This window comes from Humulus lupulus, chromosome 2, assembly GCF_963169125.1.
Source record: "Humulus lupulus chromosome 2, drHumLupu1.1, whole genome shotgun sequence".
Taxonomy (NCBI): Eukaryota; Viridiplantae; Streptophyta; class Magnoliopsida; order Rosales; family Cannabaceae; genus Humulus; species Humulus lupulus.
The window spans coordinates 218,548,168-218,561,500 of record NC_084794.1 but is presented as its reverse complement, the minus strand read 5'-3'; the positions used below and the strand labels follow the sequence as shown (position 1 = coordinate 218,561,500).

Genomic DNA, 13,333 nt, shown 5'->3' with positions numbered 1-13,333 from the left:
TGACCCAAGAATGAAACACAAAGCTTAAGAAAGATTCATATATTTTTTAAACTAAAATCAAACTCAATCAAGGGTATTATCATAGGAAAAACGGATATCACCAAAGGAGTTTTTTTTTTTGTTTTTTTTTATAATTAATATATAAAATAGATACTCTACCATCCAATTTTTTTATTTTTTTTTAAAAGAAATTCTACCATTTTCAAACACATGAAAGAAGTAACCATATAAACCCACTACCCCCAAACTTAATTTATGCATTGTCCTCAATGTATCAAAATACAAATATAAATTGAAGCGTGACAGAGTTTAGAGTTTAGAATGGTCATACCTCATCATGGAGCATTGTCAAGAGTGCAACAAAAAGGAAACAAAAATCAAAAGAAGTTAACCTAAAACATAAATAAAACACACATTTACCAATAATTGATGAGAGCGATCAAGGATCATGGTAAATAGGATCTTCAAGAAGGATTTCATCCACTTTAGTAGTTTTCAATTCTAAAAATGGTTTCAATTTTTGTCCATTCACTTTGAATACATTACCATTATTAGGATTTTCAATTTCAATGGCTCCATGTGGAAAAAAAGTGCGAACAATGTATGGACCTACCCACCTAGAGCGTAACTTCCCCGGGAAGAGATGCAAACAAGAATTGTATAAAAGGACTTTTTGACCGGGAGAGAAATATTTTCGCAAAATGTTTTTGTCATGGTAAATCTTCATTCGATCCTTATATTTTTTGGAATAGTCATATGCATCATGCCTAAGTTCTTCTAACTCATTTAATTGAAGCTTTCTTCTCTCACCCGCTTTGTCTAAGGAAAAATTCAATTGCTTAATTGCCCAATAGGCTCTATGTTCTAGCTCAACGAGTAAGTGACATGCCTTTCCATACACAAGTCTATAGGGAGACATTCCAATGGGTGTTTTGTATGCAGTTCGATATGCCCATAATACATCAATGAGTCTTAAGGACCAATCTTTCCTAGTTGGATTGACAATTTTCTCTAAGATGTGCTTAATTTCCCTATTTGATATTTCAACTTGACCACTAGTTTGTGGGTGATAAGGTGTAGTGACTTTATGTGTAATACCATATTGTTTCATTAAATGCTCAAAAGACCTATTACAAAAGTGTGTACCGTTATCACTAATGATAGCACGTGGTGAGCCAAAACGGGAGAAAATATTTTCTTTCAAAAACTTAAGCACAACTTTATGGTCATTTGTGTGGCATGCAACAGCTTCAACCCATTTAGACACATAATCAACACCAACAAGAATGTACAAGTTACCAAAAGAGTTAGGAAATGGACCCATAAAATCAATGCCCCAAACATCAAATATTTCAACAATAAGGATAGGATCCAAAGGCATCATATTTCTTCTAGTTACACTTCCTAACTTTTGACAACGTTCGCAAGATTTGCAATAAACATAAGTGTCATGAAAAATAGTAGGCCAATAAAATCCACATTGTAAAATTTTCAAAGCAGTTTTCTTACCACTAAAATGTCCACCACATGCATGATCATGACAAAAAGATATGATTTTAGTTTGATCACAATTTGGAATGCATCTCCTTATTATTTGATCAGGGCAATATTTAAACAAATAAGGATCATCCCACATGAAAATTTTCACTTCAGAATAAAATTTAGATTTGTCATGCTTAGACCAATGAGAAGGAATTTCACCAGTGACCAAATAATTCACAATGTCAGCATACCAAGGCAAAGAAGATATATGCATGAGTTGTTCATCAGGAAAAGTTTCAGTTATAGTGGTGGAGTCATTATTAGTCTCAACAACAATTCTAGACAAATGATCAGCAACAACATTTTCAGAACCTTTTTTATCTCGTATCTCTAAATCAAATTCTTGTAAAAGCAAGATCCTACGAATTAAGCGAGATTTAGCATCTTTTTTCGACAAGAGATATTTCAATGCAGCATGATCAGAATAGACAATTATTTTAGATCCTAAAAAATAAGACCTAAATTTCTCCAATGCAAACACAACAGCAAGCAATTCTTTTTCAGTTGTAGAATAATTTAATTGAGCATCGTTCAAAGTTTTGCTAGCATAGTAGATTACATGAGGTAACTTGTTAATTCTTTGTCCTAGAACAGTACCGATAGCATAATCAGAAGCATCACACATTATTTCAAAAGGAATAGTCCAATCAGGAGGGCAAATAATAAGTGCACTAGTCAAAAGGGATTTCAATCTTTCAAAGGCAACATGGCAATCATTATCAAAGACAAAAGCATTTTCTTTTCCCAGCAAATGACATAATGGGCGTGAAATTTTGCTAAAGTCTTTTATGAATCTTCTATAAAAACCGGCATGGCCTAAGAATGATCTAATTTCTTTTATTGTTTTAGGTGGGGGAAGTTTTGAAATAAGGTCAACTTTTGCTTTATCAACTTCTATTCCCTCAGATGAGATTACATGACCTAAAACAATTCATTTTTTAACCATAAAATAACATTTTTCCCAATTAAGAACTAAATTCTTTTCTTTGCAACGAATTAAAACAAGAGAAAGATGGTGCAAGCAGTCATCAAAAGAATTTCCAAACACAGATTTATCATCCATAAACACTTCAAGATTTCGTTCAACCATATCAGAAAATATTGCAATCATACATCTTTGAAAAGTTGCGGGAGCATTACAAAGACCGAAAGGCATGCGACGATATGCAAAGGTTCCAAAAGGGCAAATGAAGGTAGTCTTTTCTTGATCTTCAGGGGCAATGGGGATTTGGTTATATCCCGAATAGCCATCAAGAAAACAATAATATGCATGGCCAGCTAAACGTTCAAGCATTTGATCAATAAAGGGTAAAGGAAAATGGTCTTTTCTAGTAACATTATTTAGATTTCTATAGTCTATACACACTCTCCACCCCGTTTGTACTCGAGTAAGGATTAATTCATTTTTCTCATTTTCAATAATTGTGATCCCAGACTTTTTAGGCACTACTTGGACTGGACTAACCCATTGACTATCAGAAATAGGATAAATGATACCTACATCTAACAGTTTAAGTACTTCTTCCCTAACGACCTCTTTCATATTTGGATTTAACCTTCTTTGACATTCCCGAGAGGTTTTAGCATTTTCTTCTAGATGGATCCTATGCATGCATATGGATGGGATAATTCCCTTGATGTCTCCAATAGTCCAACCCATCACTTCCTTATGTTTTCTAAGGACATTTAACAATTTATCTTCTTGTTCTTTATCTAAAGCAGATGTTATGATAACAGGCAAGGTTTCAGACTCTCCTAGAAAAACATATTTTAAATTTTCTGGCAAAGGTTTAAGGTCTAACTTTGGAGACTCGGAAATTGATTGAACATGATCTAAGGGTGAAACGGGTTCAACTTTGGTTTCATTTAAGGGTATAGACTCTAACAAAGAATTCACATCATAATTAAAATCATCAATATGCAAGTTCATACCAAAGTATTTTTCACAAAAATCAAGTAAGTCATTTCCATCATCTTCACACATACTCTCTATCATGTTAACTCCATGCACTTCCTCACACTCAACAGATTTAGCAACATTAAAAACATTTAATTCAACAGTCATGTTTCCAAAAGATAATTTCAATACACCATTACAACAGTTGATAATTGCATTAGATGTAGCTAAAAATGGTCTACCCAGAATGATGGGTATTTGAGCATGAGCATTTTCAACAGGTTGAGTGTCAAGAACAATAAAGTCCACAGGGAAATAGAATTTATCCACTTTAATTAAAACATCTTCTACAATACCTCTACGGATTTTCACTGAATGATCGACTAATTGAAGTGTTATAGAAGTTGGTTTTAATTCTCCTAGACCAAGTTGCTTATACACAGAATAAGGCAGTAAATTCACACTAGCTCCTAAATCAAGTAAAGCTTTGTTAATAAAATGATCGTCAATGATGCATGAAATTGTTGGACAACCAGGATCTTTATATTTCACAAGGCTTTTATGTTGAATTATGGAGCTAACTTGTTCAGTTAAAAATGCCTTTTTTGGAACATTTGTGTTTCTTTTAACAGTGCAAAGGTATTTTAAGAATTTAGAATAGGCAGGAATTTATTTAATGGCATCTAAGAAAGGAATGTTGATGCTTACTTGTTTGAAAACTTCTAAGATGTCACTATATTGGTTGCCTTTCTTGAGTGGAATTAATCTTTGTGGAAAATGAGCTTTTGGGATGGAAGGAAGGATTTGAGCATCATCTTTTGAAAGGTCATTTGTGTTGGAACTTTGAGGTTGGCTTTGGTCTTTTTCAACTTGAGGTATGTAATCGGGTTTGACAATTTGTTTTCCGGACCTAAGAGTTGAAATAGACTTAACTTCTTCTTTATAACTAGGAGCTCCTATTTCATATTGGCCTTTAGGATTTGGGATGGGTTGGCTAGGAAATCTTCCTTTTTCTCTCTCGGTTACAGCATTAGCAAGTTGACCCAATTGTGTCTCGAGTTTGGCAATGGATTGAGACTGATTTTGTAAGATTTGTTGGGTGGATTGCATGAACCGTTGTAAGGTGTCTTCTAAGGAAGGTTTTCTTTGTGGAGGGTAAGGTTGACTTGGTTGGGCATGATTTGGATTTGGCATGTTGAATTGGTTTCCTTGATTCATTTGTGGTTGGTTTTGTCTCCATGAAAAATTAGGATGGTTTCTCCAATTTGGATTGTATGTGTTGGAAAATGGGCTATCAGAAGAAGGTTTTCCATATGAATGTAAAGCATTAGCCTCTTCAGAAAATGTTTCAATAAAAGAAGGACATGATTGAGCATTATGACATGAACTAGCACATAAAGAACAAACATCTTTTTTAGGTTGCACATGAGAATTCATAGATTGACTTATTACTAAGGCTTCTACTTTTCTTGCTAATTTTTCAAATGATGTTCTTAAATCACTTTCTTCTTTTATTTCATATTTTCCTTCTCTTTTCGGTGAAGGTTTGGCTCTAGACCTGGGCTCAGAATAATTCCATTGTTGTGAATTAATAGACAATTCTTCAAGAGCGTCCCAAGCCTCTTGCCCTTGCAATTTTAAAAAATTTCCGGTATGCATAGATTGAATCATTTGTCGGTTTGAAGGGGTTAAACCATCATAAAAATATTTTACAAGTCTCCATTTTTCAAAACCATGGTGGGGGCATTTTAATAATAAATCTTTCCCAACATTCATAAAATTCTTCGTTATCTTTTTGATAAAATTCGGAGATTTCTCTTCTTAAATTATCAGTTTTGGACATGGGGAAAAATTTAGCAAGGAATTTATTAAAAAGTTGATCCCAAGTAGTTATGGTTCCAGTTGGAAGTGAGTTTAACCAAGCTTTGGCTCTATCTTTTAAAGAAAAAGGAAACAACCTAAGTTTAACCGACTCATCTGAAAAAATTTGAAAACGAAAGGTTGAGCAAATTTCTAAAAAGTCTTTTACATGCATGTATGGATCCTCTCTTTCTAAACCATAAAATGATGGTAACAATTGAATGATTGATGGTTTAAGTTCAAAATGAGTGGCATTAGTAGTGGGCAAAACAATGCATGACGGAGCATTAGATGAAATAGGTGAAAAGTATTCAAGAAGTGTTTTTTCTTGCACAACATTAGGTTATTGTTCCATTATGCTTAAACTTTCAAAAACACTTTCAATTTCACGTAAAGACACTAATTTTTTCACCAGACGATTTTTTGAATTACGTTGCCAATGATGCATGCAATGTCACAAATTTCACCAAGTAATACAAACAATCACAAGAAAACAAATTTCTGATGTGGAAGATCAGTTAGAACCGCAACCACAGAGCATACTTATAACAAGAAGAGATTATAATATTTATATATATATATATATTTTGTTATGATTTTTTATTTTTTTTATTGTTTTTTGGTTTAACTTGTTCCTTTAAGCAAAAATTGCTTATGTTGAAAGAACAAGCTTTGTTTTTTTAGTTTTTTTTTCAAGAATTTTCTTAAACAATAAAATTACAACTAACTAAATGCGATAATTAAGAAGAAGAAGAAAATGACAATAGCAATAGTAAATAGTTATATAAAAATTAGGAGGCACTAATGCCATCAACTAAATGATCAACAAAAAAAATAATAAATAAAAGAAAGGAGGCACTAATGCCATCAACCAACACTAATAATAATAATGATAATAATAATAAAACTTAGGAGACACTAATGCCATCAACTAAGATAATAAACAAAAATAAAAGCTAGGAGGCACTAATGTCATCACTAGAGGAGATAGATTGTTCAAGTATGTAGGAGACAAAAAATGCACTCAACTATCAAGTATGTAGGAGGCACAAATGCACTCAACTAAAAAAAACATAAAAAGTAAACAAAAAAGGGTTAGGAGGCACAAATGCACTCAACTAATAAGTATGTAGGAGGCACTAAATGCCATCAACTACCAAGAAATATATTTAATATAATATATAACAATATAAATAAATATATGTATAAATTTCTTTCTTTTTCGATTTTTACTCTTTTTTTCGATTTTTTTTTATAGATATATATATATATTTTTTACTTTACTTTTTTTTTTAAGATGATAGTGCAAATAAAAATAAAATAACTAGTAGAAGAATGTTACTTACCTTGTAGAAAGATCGTTTCTTTCTTGCAACTCCCCGGCAACGGCGCCAAAAACTTGTTGAATCCTAAAAAGGGTGTTTTAATATTTATACTCGCAAGTGCACGAATCGTTTCGGAATATAATGTTCATGTAAGTACGAGGTCGAACCCATGGGAGTTGACTAACATCAAAAGAAACTATTTCAAACAAAGCAAGAAGATTCTAACCTAGTTCCAAATATTTGATGAGATTTTGTTTTAGAAAAATAAAAGACAAGTAATAAAAAGATTTAAGATTAAATAGAAAAATGGTTTTCAAATGAGATATGTAAAATAAGATTATTAAGATATTAGAATCCACAAAATGCAAGTTCAATAGTATTTATAAGTATATTGATTCCCAAGTTTAGATATAGTTGAAATAAATCACACTATATTTTTTTTCAAAATACATTTTCTATTCAAGCACAAGTTACTTTCAAAAAGGTAGGATTTTTCTTCACTTATATAAGATATAATTTCTAAGCATTAGTTGTGTTACAACCTAATGAAACTACAAAAAACCAGAGAGATTATGTTTAGGCAAAATATGATACTTATGCTCTAAGAATTAGATGTGAACAATTTAATGAAAAACATTTAATCAAAGAATATCATATTTTTACATAATGAAGAACTAAGTGTAATATGCTTTAACAATCAATAATAGATGAAAAATGCATATCTTTGATAGAAAAAATCCATAAACAATGTTGCACAAATGGGAAATCATCATACAACAAAAAAATACTATCTAGTTGCATTTTGCTTCATCATCATCTTAATAATCTTGAAAAAGATTAGAAGCTCATAACTAGATTGAAATAAAAATTACAAAATAACATACTTGACATGCTCTTCAAAAGATGAAAATGGTAGAGAGAAAATAGTGAAAAGAAGAGAGAAAAATATGAAGTGTAGAAGAGATTGAAAAGATGAAGAAGAGCCCCCCAAATGGTCTTACAAGACTCTATTTATAGGCAAAATATGGAGATTAAATTAATCAAATTAAAATAAATAAATTGATTAATTTAATTGTGTTGGGAAGTGGTAGGATAAATAGAGTAAGTGTAAGGGTATTGGAAAGAAGAAATGTTTTGTTGGATGGAAGATTAGTGAAAAACTAGGGTAAAAAAATGAATTAGGAATGTTTATTTAGGTAAGAAAAAATAGGGAAGAGTGAATTGATATTTGAGTGAAAGGAAAAAAAACTTTGGGAATAAAAACATGAATTTTTTTTTTGGCCTCTTGGTGGCTGTGTTGGTAGCTGAAGGCTGCTGTGGCTTTTGGTGGGAATTGGGCCAGGCAGATTGGGGTGGCCGAATGGGTGCTGAATGGAGTGGGCCTGGCTGTGGCGTGGGCCTTGTTGCTGGCAGTTGGGGCTGGGGGTTCGGTTGATGCAAGGGAAAAGGTAGCAAAGGAGCTCTCTGTTGGCTAAGGAGCTTTGGATTGGAATTGGGCCTGAGCAATTGGCCCAAATGGCTGCTGAAGTGGTTCGGCTGGGCAGAGGCACACGAGAAGCTAGACGTGGGTGATGAAGCAGGGAGCCGAAGGAGCTGCTGGAGGGAAGCTTCAGTTGGGAGTGGAGGACACGCGGCGCGAAGATATGTCGCCACCTGGCGCGCTGGTGAGAAGAGAGGCAGGCTGCTGAATGGGTGAGGCATTGGGCCTGGAAGCTTGGGCAGGCCCAGGAGGGCTGGGTTTGATTGCAAAAATACAACTTTTATTTCTTCTTTTCCTCACTTTGCAAAGTAGCAAAATGCACATTGTTTCCTACAAAATAATCATAAACTAAATTAAAATTAATTATTTTCATTAATAAAATATACCATATAACTCCCATGAAAACATTAATTAAAATTTAATTTACATAACATTTAATTTCAATAAAATCATATTTTTAGCATTCAAACTAACAATACTAATTTTAACTAATTCAATTACAACATAACAGAATAAAATATCTATAAAAATCTAGAAAATTACAATAAGACTAATAAATGCAAAATTACTTAAAAACTTAATAAATCAATTAAGAACTCAAGAACTAAGCAACAATTAACACATAAAAAGTAGTAAAATAACTCTATTTTGTAGAGTTATCAATGAGGTTAAAATGAAGTTTTAGGAGCATTCCAGGCTTTCAGGATTGAAATGTTGAAGTGGCGGCAGCGTACAAGCTATCTAAGGTCGAGAATTGAAGAAATTGAAGATAGGTCGCGGCCCATAAAATTCAGGCCGCAACACTTTAATTGGAATTAACATTTCAGATTTTATGTTCCAGACGGGCCGTTGCACAGATTTTTCAGGCCGCTGCCTACTATGAAGAAAAGTGAAGTTGGGCCATTGCTCAGTTTTTTCAGGCCGCGGCCTGCGTGACCAATTTTGAACATATTTTGTTATAGGCTGTGGCACGCATTTTCCAGATTGCGGCCCTTCGACGCTATTTTCATAATTTTATTTACATTTTAAATATAATTTAAAGGATACTATAATAGGTTATTAGGGCTAATTTGAGATGAAGTTTTTATTACGGTTTAGGAGAGAAAAAGACTCAGAAAGGACTAGAGAGAAGACTACAACACTACAACACTATTGTTCATCAATCTAGTTTCTTTTTTTCCTGTAATCTCTTTAATTTTAATTATAATTATGTTTGTGATTATGATTACTATTATGGATTAGGTTCTTTTTAGTTTAAGGGTTAATTCAAAACCCAAGACATGAATTCTTGATTGTTGATAATGAATATTATTCTTTAATTTCTCTCAATATTAAATTGTTTCTATTTTTCCAATTGAATGTTATGAATTTTGAAATTTCTTGTTAGGTGGCCAACTAATTAAGGTTTTACATTGTTCAATTGTCATCTTAGAATTACTACTCGCCTAGTAGTTTAGGATTCTAAGGGTATGTGATCAACTGCAATTGATATTGATGTCAAAAGAATTGTTGATTGTGATGAAAAATATAACCTAGGTTAAATGAATTATATGCTTCATTAATTTATTGCCTAGATTAACTTGTCTCCATAGGACTTAATGCTTTATCTAAGTTAAATAGATTATATGCTTCATAGATTTATTACTTAGCTAAAAGAGTTAATTACTGAGCGTTTCACCTTGATTACTTGTAATAGGGAGACTGGGATAATTATCTACTTCAGTGTTATCTGCAGGGTTAATAGTTTAATTGAGAAATTTGAATAATATTTATTATCAGTGATTGGGAATGATTGTTGAGGGTGGAGATTAACCTTTAACTATTTCTTAATATCGTAATATCAATCTTTATTTGCTTTCTAGTTTATTTAAGTTTGAGTTCGAAATCTAAATCCCATTTTAAGTTGTAGTGCAAATTATTGAATAATAAAGTGAATGATAGTCATTGTGGGTTAGACCTGTGCTTGCTATTATACTAAAATAATTGGAAGTTGTAACGCCCTACTTCCTTAGAGCCGTTACTAAGTGAGTTTAAAAACGTGCATTCAACTCGCTAATCGAGATTTTAGGTCAAATAGTGTAATTAAACCATAAACAGAGGAAAAACTTTAGAAATAATTCCATTTCATTGAAAATCATAAAATTTTAACACCTGGGATCCCAAAATACAGTTTAGAAACATTTACAACATATAAATTGAACCAAGTCGACTAAACGACAAAATCTAGGTTTATTTACAAACATCTCCCAAAATCCACTGGCTGTGGCAGCCAGGCTGGCCAAACATGTACACGCTGCTTTATGCCTGCTACACTCATAGTCGGTTGGCTTTCTCCTTGCCCTTACCTGCACCACAGAGCATCTGTGAGCCGAAGCCTAGCAAGAAAACCCATAACAGATAACATATGCAAAACATACACCAAGTATACAAACTGGCCATCAATAGGCTAAACACATACGGCCTAGCCATCCCAGGCGCTTTACCAGGCCCTGGGTTCGCGGTCCACACCGTGAGGATATCTCAGGTATCCTTTAGGGACACGCCCTGGAAACTCGCACTCCACGTGCTCAACGCTGCTCCCGGCCCCTTGCCGTACTCGGCCTTGCACTCAACCTGCCCAACGCCGTTCCCGGCCCTTTGCCGTTTCCAGCCCCTGCTGACCTCTACCTACTCCATTCCCGGCATAATAAAAAAGTACAGAATACTAGCAAATACAATCAATGGCTACGCCCTGCAATTCAAACACATTGGGCTCAGCCCTGCATACAAGCTCTATGGGAACAAGGGTTTTCTTACCTGAGTCCCGAGCTCTCCGAGCACCAATGTCCCGAGCACAGTCCCCTAACTTGAGCCTCGCTGAAACCCTAGTCACAACACATTAACAATATCCATCCATCAGGTTCTAATCCATTAAATAACTTTGAGCCATATCTCTAACCTCCGGGACCTTGAATTCTATCAATCCGGGTGATAAAATCCATCCCGAGCCTTAACCATTGAGTTCCCAAACCTAAACACCCTTAAAAACACAAACTGGCACTAAGAGTCGCGGCCCTACCCACAAGCGTTGTGGCTAGCCTCGAAACAGAGGCTAGCACTTCCCTGCAGCACACACGGGCCGCGACGCGCCTCAAGCTTCTCGGACTCCCATGGTCGCGCGCGCACACGGGCCGCGGTCCTCTCCTCCAAACCTAGAATTCTTCATCTTTTTCTTGCATTTTCTTCAGACCAACTCATCCTATAGTCAAGATAATCAACACAAATATTCTAGCCCACTTTCATCATCAAAACCCATCAAAACCTGCTCCAAAAACCCAACTAAACTCCCAAGAGCAAATCAAATTCTACCCACATGCATAACCTAAAAACACTACATAAATTCAAGCTTAATTCCCATGGTTAGAGCTTACATTTGCTGAGTTTAGTCTCTGAGTTTGATCCTTAATCCTCAAGTTTTTAGCTCCTAAAATTTCCCAGCCCAATTCCTTGTTTTAACTAGCTTCCACCAGAATTTTCCTTGAGTTTGTCTTAGAGAGTGAAAGAGAGAGGAAGATGAGAACTATCTTCAGCTGGAAGGAAAATAAGTGTCGGTTCCTACAAGCTTCTAAATGATTCTTCCCTTTGTTTTATTTAACTTAGTCTATGTGGTTACCTCAAGGCTCGGGGTACCAAAACGTCCCCGAGGGCAAAATGGTAAATTTCCCCAATATTCCCTCCTAGACATTCTATCCTCAAATATATCTCCAAATATTTATTTTCACAACCCGATAACCCCATAACACATCTAATACCCAAATTACCCCTCGACTCGCCCCGAGTCGGAATCTCAACCCTATTGTGACTTTCTGGCTAACTGCTCCCCAGGACTGTCTCGGATCGTGCTGCACAGACATATCACATATATAGCATTTATCACATTTATACCCCTAATATCCATTCGGGGCCCACATGCACGTTTAACTCAACTAAACATGCATCATTATCACATATTCACATTAATTCATATATTAACATAATAATTCATTTATTGCCTTCCAGGCACACTAATCAAGGCACTAAGCCCTATTAGCAAATTTGGGTCGTTACAACTATCCCCTCCTTATAGAAATTTTATCCTCGAAATTACCTGAACAACTCGGGATACCGCTCCCTCATGTCTGACTCAAGTTCCCATGTCGCCTCCTCAACCTTGCTATTTCTCCACAACACTTTCACCAAGGCGATGGTCTTGCTCCGCAAGACTTTATCTTTCCGGTTAAGAACCTGAACCGGCTTCTCCTCATAGGAAAAATCCTGATCAAGCTCCAGATTCTCAAAACTTAAAACATGCGTCGAATCTGACATATACTTCCGGAGCATGGATACATGGAAAACATCATGAACCCCTGATAAAGCTGGAGGCATCGCTAGTTTGTAAGCTACCTCACCAACTCGTTCCAGAATCTCGAAGGGGCCAACAAACCTAGGGCTCAGCTTGCCCAGAACACCAAACTGTTTCACACCCCTCATGGGTGAAACCCTAAGGAACACATGGTCACCAACCTGAAATTCCACGCTCATGCGTTTCAGGTCTGAATAACTTTTTTGTCGACTTTGGGAGGCGAGCATACGCGCTCTAATCTTCTCAATCGCCTCATTGGTCCTCTGAACCATCTCTGGACCCCAAATATCTCCTCTCACCTGTCTCATCCCATTGAATAGGTGATCTACACTTCCTTCCATAAAGCAACTCGTACGGAGCCACTCTGATGGTCGCCTGATAACTGTTGTTGTACAAGAACTCGATCAAAGGGAGATACTTACTCCACAATCCCCCAAAATCTAGCACACAGGCTCGTAGCATATCCTCCAATATCTGAATCGTCCTCTCAGACTGTCCATCCGTCTGAGGATGATAAGCAGTACTAAACTGTAACTACGTGCCCATAGCCTTCTGTAGACTCTCCCAAAACTTGGAAGTGAAGGTGGGGTCTCTGTCGGATACTATTGACCTCGGAGCCCCATGGAGTCGAACAATCTCTTTCACATACAACTCAGCATACTGCTCCACAGTATAAGTTGTCCTAACAGGAAAAAAGTGGGCGGACTTGGTATACCTATCCACAATCACCCACACCAAGTCATGTTGTCCTACAGTCTTCGGCAAACCAACCACAAAATCCATAGTGATATCTTCCCACTTCCATTATGGGATCCCCAGAGGCTGCAGCAACCCTGCTGGCCTCTGAT

At 35.5% G+C, this 13,333-nt stretch overlaps 1 pseudogene; it reads left to right on the top strand.

The window, feature by feature from the left end:
• Window positions 1-5,168: 5,168 nt before the first annotated feature.
• On the top strand, window positions 5,169-5,267 carry LOC133820299 (small nucleolar RNA R71; annotated as a pseudogene).
• The last annotated feature ends 8,066 nt before the right edge of the window (window positions 5,268-13,333 follow it).